Here is a 10000-nt window from a genome sequence, read left to right on the forward strand (position 1 = left end):
TTGTAAGCACCCCCCGTTGAGAGGGCAATCAGGTTTCTTTCGACAGTTGCAGCCTTTGTTGGTTTTGGAGTCGCTCTGTCCGGGGGCCGACGGCTCATTTGCAATTGTTTTGTTGTGGTTTGAGATAATTTGTCGTATATTGTTCATACAGCTGTAGCTCAATTTAATGTTGTTCTTGTTGAATACTTTTCTTAGGGTGTTGTCTTTGGGAAAGTGTTTGTCAATCAGATTGAGGAATTTGTGTCCAATGTTAGTTGAGACGTTTTTGCTGTAAGGGGGGTTGTACCAGATGATGTCGTTTCGTTTTCTGTTCTTTTTTGGTTGGTTTCCTGGCGTGGGTTCATAGGTGAGGGTGAAATTGTATCCGCTTTCATCAAGGGCTTTTTGGTACGGGGGGGTTGCTTGGTCAAATTCAGCTTTGCTAGATGACAGCATCGATAGCCTTTTATTAATTCCGGTAGGTATTCTTTTCGTGGTGGTGGGTGGGTGGTTGCTGTCATGGTGCACGTATTGGAGTGTTGTGTTGGGTTTCGTGAATGGTTGGTAGCTGTTATTTCTCAGGTTGAAAGTGACGTCAAGGAAGTTGACGGTTTGCTTGTTGGCTTCAATCGTGATCCGTAGGCCGTTCTCTTTGAAAATTTGGCATATGCGCTTCTTGGTATTCTCGCTGCTCCTTGGCGAGGCGCGACACACTGCCAGTCCGTCATCACGGTAAATACCAAGGTTCAGATTGAGGCTAGCGAGTTTCCTCCTCTCCCAGCTCGCTAGCCTCAATCTGAACCTTGGTATTTACCGTGATGACGGACTGGCAGTGTGTCGCGCCTCGCCAAGGAGCAGCGAGAATACCAAGAAGCGCATATGCCAAATTTTCAAAGAGAACGGCCTACGGATCACGATATATATATATATATATATATATATATATATATACACACATACAGTATATATATATATATACATACAGATACACACACATACAGTATATATATATATATATATATACATACAGATACACACACACATATATATATGTATATGTATGTATTAGAGATGCGCGGTTTGCAGGCACAACCGCGGAGTCCGCGGATTATCCGCGGATCGGGCGGATGAAATTAAAAAAATTTAGATTTTATCCGCGGGTCGGGTCGGGTCGGGTGGTTGAAATAAAAAAAAAAAGATTTTAAATAGATTCAGGCGGGTGGCAGTTAAACCAATTCGGAAATATATATACATAGTTAAATGTTGTTACCCACATACGAAAAATGAGCAGGCACCTGCTGCATATGCCACAACAGAAGAAAAGGAAAAAAAGAGATGGACACTTTTACGGAGCGGAGAAGGGACGCCTCGCCGGGGTCCGGGACCGAGGCCCCTTCCCCCGAGAGGGCCCCACCGGGAGCCGTAGCTGAGGCGATCCGCGAGAAGGGCCCGACGCACGTCCAGGGTCACCACCGCGCCCACCGCACCGACACCCCGCCTCGTCCGCCTTCGGCCGGCGTCACGCGCAGCAGGTAAGCAGCTTACCTGCCCGCCACCCCCGTGGCCGGGGGCTCGTAACAGGGGTCACTCCGCACGCTCCGCCCGCCACCCCCATTGCCGGGGGCGCGTAACAGGGGTCACTCCGCGCGCAGTGCGCTCACGAAAGGGGTGTGGCTCACCCTGGTTGATATAGACAGCAGCTGGACGGTGGCCATGGAAGTCGGAACCCGCTAAGAAGTGTGTAACAACCCACCTGCCGAATCAACTAGCCCTGAAAATGGATGGCGCTGGAGCGTCGGGCTCATACGCGGACGTCGCCGGCAGCGAGACGCGCTTGGAGGTGCGCTCAGCGCGGCTCCCATATGATTGCGCACTGGTGTGCGTCTGGGTCGTGACAGCGTGGCACGCGAATGTCTGTGCTGCATTGGATCAGTCTCCTTTCTTTAACAGGCAAAAGCTTTATAACCTCACTAATGCCTTGCATCTTCTATATTAGATATATAACAACGGGCGGGTGCGGGCGGGTGCGGGCGGGTGCGGGCGGGTGCGGGCGGATGCGGTTCTGATCAAATGTTACATCGGGTGGATGGCGGATGGTTGACGACTTTCTGATGCGGTTGCGGATGAAATAATTGCCTATCCGCGCATCTCTAGTATGTGTATATATATATATATATATATATATATATATATATATATATATATATATATATATATATATATATATATATATATATATATATTATATATACATACATACATGCCGGAATAATAAGTCTAAATATTTCAGTTAATTTCATATATATATATATATATATATATGGCACGGTGGCAGAGAGGTTAGTGCATCTGCCTCACAATACGAAGGTCCTGAGTAGTCTTGGGTTCAATCCCGGGCTCGGGATCTTTCTGTGTGGAGTTTGCATGTTCTCCCCGTGACTGCGTGGGTTCCCTCCGGGTACTTTGTCTTCCTCCCACCTCCAAAGACATGCACCTGGGGATAAGTTGATTGGCAACACTAAATTGGCCCTAGTGTGTGGATGTGAGTGTGAATGTTGTCTGTCTATCTGTGTTGGCCCTGCAATGAGGTGGCGACTTGTCCAGGGTGTACCCCGCCTTCCGCCCGATTGTAGCTGAGATAGGCTCCAGCGCCCCCCGCGACCCCAAAGGGAATAAGCGGTAGAAAATGGATGGATGGATATATATATATATATATATATATATATATATATATATATATATATATATATATATATATATATATATTATATATACATACATACATACCGGAATAATAAGTCTAAATATTTCAGTTAATTTCATATAAAAGTTAAAGTTAAAGTTAAAGTACCAATGATTGTCACACACACACTAGGTGTGGCGAGATTATTCTCTGCATTTGACCCATCACCCTTGATCACCCCCTGGGAGGTGAGGGGAGCAGTGGGCAGCAGCGGTGGCCGCGCCCGGGAATCATTTTGGTGATTTAACCCCCAATTCCAACCCTTGATGCTGAGTGCCAAGCAGGGAGGTAATGGGTCCCATTTTTATAGTCTTTGGTATGACTCGGCCGGGGTTTGAACTCACAACCTACCGATTTCAGGGCGGACACTCTAACCACTAGGCCACTGAGTAGGTATATATATATATATATATATATATATATATATGTATATATATATATATATATATATATACACACACAGTTAATTTTCATATGTATATATGTATTTCATATGTATATATATGTATATATATATACATATGAAATTAACTAATTAAATATTTAGACTTATTATTCCGGTTGATTTTGTCAGGAAAACGACGTAAGAACGACTACCGTATTTTTGGAGTATAAGTCGCACCGGAGTATAAGTCGCACCTGCCGAAAATGCATAATAAAGAAGGAAAAATACATTATGCAACTTTCATAAAATATGAAAAAAAACTGCGACTTATAGTCCGAAAAATACGGTACATGCATTTGGGCACGTCCTTTGGGTCCAACATGGCGCCTCTTATTTACTTGTCCAGACTCTCCACAGCGCCACTTGTGGCGGGGCATTGTATTACATCAAACCCCCCCCCCCCCCCCCCCCATTTAGTTTTTCTGTCAAATTTCGCTGCTTCCTCGAAAATAAAGCTACCAGTAGCGTAAATCGGTAATTAAAACGAAAATCTAAGCGATATCATTGTTTCCTGTTCGAATCACTCGTTACTTGTACACGAGGCTGACGCTTTTTAGTAGTATTTTGTCCGCGCCTTCGAGGCAAATATTTGAATTATTTGCGTGTGTGAGCATGCTCAGTAGCAGGCTATCCACGGAACACCGGCAGCAAAACCAAGCACAGACGTGACACGAGGAGAAGAATGCAGATTACAACCTTCCTGTAGTGGGATGTCCTCCTGGGTGCACCTGTCAATAGAACGTCTGGCCTATCAGCTGGAGAACATTCCCTCACACAATTCTCCCCAGCCAAACGTCAAAGCGGAGGACCGTGCGAGCACAAAAGGGCGTGATAAGAATTTGATGAGTCATTTCCTCCTCAATCGGAACATGAATGATTCCGTAATATAATCACATTCCTAGTGATCACGCAGTAATGTATGGATGGTAGACATGGTGGACATTCATGTGGTTCTGTGGTGTGTCAGCTGCTCGCTGTGAGAGTCAACACATTGGCCGTGAGCAGAGCAGCCATGTTGTTTACGAGCCGTGGCTTCCTTCCCCTTCTTCCTTGGTGGCGCCGCTCGCCGTCTGATCTCTCTCTGATCCCTGCCGCCAAAGGACAGGTGTTCGGTGTGGGACGGCGGCGACAAAGCGCCACGAGTTGTTTGGATTCAAACGCGTGTGACGACGCTCGGGCTTCTGCGCCCGCTGGCCTCCCCCCCCCCACGACACAAAGAGCCGAGCGAGCGCAGCCTGCACTCGCACTCGCCATCGCCTGTGCCTGAGGGTCTTAGGAAGGAAGCGTGGAAGACGCTGGAACCTTCTCCCGTCCAGACTTCGTTTCTTTAGACACGAAGACCTTCTAATTGAGAGTCGACCATTAACGTGTTCTATTTACATTCCAACCTGTTGGCTCAGTTGTGCGACATATTTTATTTTTGCGGCAAAAAAACCTGCCCTGCCGTGCGGAAGCAGTGACCTCTACTCCAAAATACTTCCTGGAGGTTCTTAGGTCACAATGTTGCATAGATTTAGTTTTACAGACCATCTTCGAGCCGCTTGCTGGCTCCCTTTCAAAATAAGCCGTTTCGAGAGGCGGAGTTTATTTATTTATTTAGCCTTTGTTTAACCTTGTGTGGTGTTCAGGTCTGTGGGACCCGTTTTCATTTTTTATTAAAAGAAAAATGATACAATTAATTAATTTTTCAATCTGAGACTCACTGACTTTGGCTCATTTTCTGTAAGAACATATATCAGAATGGACTCTCACTATTATGTTAGATCCACTATGGACTGGACTCTCACACTATTATGTTAGATCCACTATGGACTGGACTCTCACTATTATGTTAGATCCACTATGGACTGGACTCTCACACTATTATGTTAGATCCACTATGGACTGGACTCTCTCACTATTATGTTAGATCCACTATGGACTGGACTCTCACACTATTATGTTAGATCCACTATGGACTGGACTCTCACTATTATGTTAGATCCACTATGGACTGGACTCTCACACTATTATGTTAGATCCACTATGGACTGGACTCTCTCACTATTATGTTAGATCCACTATGGACTGGACTCTCACATTATTACGTTAGATCCACTATGGACTGGTTTTTCACAATATTATGCTAGATCCTCTATGGACTGGACTCTCACACTATTATATTAGATCCACTATGGACTGGACTCTCTCACTATTATGTTAGATCCACTATGGACTGGACTCTCACACTATTATATTAGATCCACTATGGACTGGACTCTCACACTATTATGTTTGATCCACTATGGACTGGACTCTCACTTTATTATGTTAGATCCACTATGGACTGGACTCTCACACTATTATGTTAGATCCACTATGGACTGGACTCTCACTATTATGTTAGATCCACTATGGACTGGACTTTCACACTATTATGTTAGATCCACTATGGACTGGACTCTCACACTATTATGTTTGATCCACTATGGACTGGACTCTCACTTTATTATGTTAGATCCACTATGGACTGGACTCTCACACTATTATGTTAGATCCACTATGGACTGGACTCTCACTATTATGTTAGATCCACTATGGACTGGACTCTCACTATTATGTTAGATCCACTATGGGCTGGACTCTCACTGTTATGTTAGATCCACTATGGACTGGACTCTCACACTATTTTGTTAGATCCACTATGGACTGGACTCTCACTATTATGTTAGATCCACTATGGACTGGACTCTCACTATTATGTTAGATCCACTATGGACTGGACTCTATTTATTCGGAGGTCCCCAGTTCACATCACTGAGGCTGCTTCTGAAGAGAGGGGTAATGCAAGGAGCCCCAGTAGACACAATACATGGTTATTCAGAATGGAAATGTGCCAACACCCGTGATTTCGCCCAGTCTCTGCTTTGTCTGCGTTGAGGTACTCGATGTCCGTCCTTGGCTGTCAGCAGGCAGGGTCTGGAACCAGACTGCTGACACGAGACAACTCGCAAAGCAAGACCACAAGTTGTGTCTTTGCACAGATAGAAAAGTACAACTTCAGCACAATTGATAATAACTATAGCAACGGTCTTTAAGCATAAGAGTTGTGTGATAAATTATACATATTTATTCTAACAGCCATTAAAAGTATTTTTTTCAGAAAATCCGGTGATAGGTTGTGGATGAAGCAGGGCTAATCTTTGCACACAGTCGGAGCAACTTCTTTACAAATGAAGACACATTGCCACAAGTCATAAAAGGTAAGTCATAAGGCACTTTTTACTTCAGATGAGGCTGAAAGTTAGTGGAGTGACTTGTGCCAGTTTCATCGTGGACATGATTGTTGTGCCACAGCCGGATTTAAATCATTTAAAAATAGGAGGAAGCATGTCGGAAGGCAAGATTGTTTTATAAATATCTGTTCAATGTCTCTACGGTTTGAGTTCAACTTTTCCCGACTTCTACCAATAGCTAAGAGAAGTTGGTTTTGTTTTTTTTAGGGCCTCTGTAAGTGGAAAAAAGGTGCGCAGGAGTCTACCACTCTACTTAAGTATGTAAATGGGCGCTGTTGCACCAGGTGAATTGACAGGAATCATGGCTCCAACATGGCAAATGTCAGTTGAAACAAAGGAGAGGATCATTAAACTTCAAGAACACGAATAAGAGAAATGTGTGTAAATAGAAGCGCATAGAAAAACTTAAGTGCAAACCGGAGAATAAGGCCCTACTTGAGTTAGTTGAGTACGTAACAGGGTACTCGAGGGGTTCAGCAATGGATCCACTACACCAGTGACGTGCGGTGAGGTTCATGACTGGTGAGGCACTGACTTCATCACAGTCAGATTTACAAACATATGAACCCTAAAGAGTATCTTATTCACCATTTGATTGGCAGCAGTTAACGGGTTATGTTCAAAAGCTCATACCAGCATTCTTCCCTGCTTGGCACTCAGCATCAAGGGTTGGAATTGGGGGTTAAATCACCAACAATTATTCCCGGGCGCGGCGCCGCTGCTGCCCACTGCTCCCCTCACATCCCAGGGGGTGATCAAGGGGATGGGTCAAATGCAGAGGACATATTTCACCACACCTAGTGTGTGTGTAACAATCATTGGTACTTTAACTCATTGGCGTTGTTAGGCCTATTTTAGGGGGGCTCAAGCCCCCCTAAAATATTCTTAGGCCCCCCTAAATAATTTGGTGTTTTTTTTGTTTGTTTTTTTACAAATAAATGCCGACATATTCATTATAAAGTGGCCCAAATATGAGTTTAAATAAATAATCATATAACCTGTTATTATTCACTCAGTTTCCCCTCACTTCGTGCGTCGGTATCCAATCCATTCCACTTGTTCATATAGAAAATGCCCACATCACTCAAATTCCAGCCCGCATTTTCTCTGCGACCTTGCTTGCGGTCCTGCAGGTGTACGAAGCACATTATCTTCCTTTACAATGAGTGAAGCTGCACAAAACCTTGTGTGTGCAATTGCAAATCATTTATTTTTTAAGTTTTGTGTTTCTTGTAGAATCTATATAAAGTAATATACATTAGCCTATTGTTAAAATAATGAAAAAAAACATCATTAAATATATTTGTTTTATTGTATTGTTACATTAATAGCTGTTTTATTATTATAGGATGGCTTGTTAAACATTTAATAGGATTTTCAGAGGGAGGAAAAACCAAGACATTTAATATAAAATGTAAAATGAATAAATACATAAAAAGAAAAAGAAAATATATGGTTAAAAGCCATCGTCCCGGGGAGCATTTCATTTCGTCCCGTGCATTTTTTTAAAATAATAATAATAACAATGAATAATTTCTAAGTCTTTGTTAGCCGTTTGTGAAGTTTTGAGCTCGTGCGTAACATTCGCTCGCATCCTGTGCATCTCCTGGGGGCAAAGCCCCCCTGTCCTTAAAAGCTAGTGACGCCCCTGCTTTAACTTAACTTTAACTTTACACATACAAACTGTAGCACACAAAAAAGCACATTTAATAAAAAAAAACGTTATTATGGTCTTACCTTTACTTATAAGTGCGGGTACAGTGGTGTTCGGTGTGGAGGAGTTGTGAATGAATGAAATATGAAATCCGTGCTGCAGTCTGCAGGTGTACCTAATGTAGTGTCCCAGCAGTCGTTCACGGCTCCTCCGGCGCGAGCATTGTTGTTTTTGCACTTTTTGGCTTCTTGTTAAGTGACTTTTTTTGGGTGGATTCGGTCTTGCACGTGGAGGGTTTGGGTGTGGGCTTTGGTTGGTGTGGCGTTCCCATCGGTGTGTGCAGTCTGCGGCGAACGTGTCATAAGCACCAGGAGGCGTGGTTACGCGTGCCTCAGCCAGTGCGTCTTCGCAGCAGTTTTATGATCGCTCAGCACAAGAAATACGTTACACACATACAGTTGTTGACAAAATACACTGTACATTATATATCTCAGCTAACTAAACTATGGAAATGTATAATATAGTTCATATAGCAATACAGTCTCACTGCACAGCAGGCCAGCAGTTAGCCGAGTCCGTCCATGTTGAGGCACTGAGTGACGTGCCTCGACTGGCTGCTGTTCACCGCACCGTCTCTTCTCAGTATTTGAACGGCAAATGTGAAAATTCAGCGATTTTGAATAAAAATAATCTAAAACTGGTGAAGTTAAATGGAAAATAACTTTATAGTATAATCACTGGATACATATAACAATTTAATTTTTTTTTCTTTCTTTTTACATTTTTTTCTTTCCATGATGGCAGGTGAGGCCCCGCCTCACCTGCCTCTAGTGACCGCACGTCACTGCACTACACCCAATAGCAGTGTGTTATAAATGATAGGTTAGCTCAATTTGTTGTGTAGCCAGCTTAGCCTTCTACTGTAAGACAACAGCATCACCGTCCTCCGGCAAAATAAAGAATGGTTTTCCTAAACACGATTCTTAATTGGATCGGTGCCTAGTGTGTTCGGCACTGGACTAGTCGGTAATATAATTTGTTATAATCTTAGCAAAGCAGCTCGTAGCATACCTTGTAGCCTTGAGCCTTGTTTACATGGGTCGACCAGGGGACCCCAGCCTTTTTGCACTACTTTCACGATTGGCAAAAAAACAAGAGTATGAAAATTACAACTCACCAGATCGATAAATAGGTGGGAGCCAATCTGGCTTATTAAGAATTCATATTGTCCCGCGTAACAAAGATATGACAAATATAAAATGAACAATGTTGTCTAGTGAGACAAGCAAAATGTAAGTCGGAGAAAATGCGGTCTTTGATCAATTATTTTATGTTTCTGTGTGGTAGCAAATGGTGGTTGGGAACCACTATAGACGGTGTTGTTCTGTTAACAACCCTCCAACAGTGAAGAAACCTGGAATTGAGCCCACATGTAGACGTGCAGCTGGCCACTCCCCCATATTGAAATTAAGATCCAACTCTCTGCCCAATCAGAATTCACCACCATAGAGTGGGAGGTGCTTTTTCTGCTGTTGTCAGCGAACCGAAGAGGGTTGAGTGGGATGAAGTGTTTAGGACGGTCAAGGCTGCGGAGTCCGAGAACTGCACACTGAGGGGTACTACGTCAGGAAGAAGATGACCAAGATGTGTCCAAAACAGACAAGGGCCGTGGAGATATAGAGCTCAGGCTTTGTGAAAAGATAGTCCCTGCGATGATACATAAAACTTTAGAAGAGGTGGCTTACCCCCAATATGAATGTAGCTTAACTTAAGACAACAAAATGTGTTCATACAGCAGCACGGTGGTACAGGGGTTAGTGCTGGGTTCGATCCTGGGCTCGGGATCTTTCTGTGTGGAGTTTGCATGTTCTCCTCGTGACTGCGTGGGTTCCCTCCGGGTACTC

Source organism: Nerophis lumbriciformis, linkage group LG03 (genome assembly GCF_033978685.3).
Source record: "Nerophis lumbriciformis linkage group LG03, RoL_Nlum_v2.1, whole genome shotgun sequence".
Lineage (NCBI taxonomy): Eukaryota > Metazoa > Chordata > Actinopteri > Syngnathiformes > Syngnathidae > Nerophis > Nerophis lumbriciformis.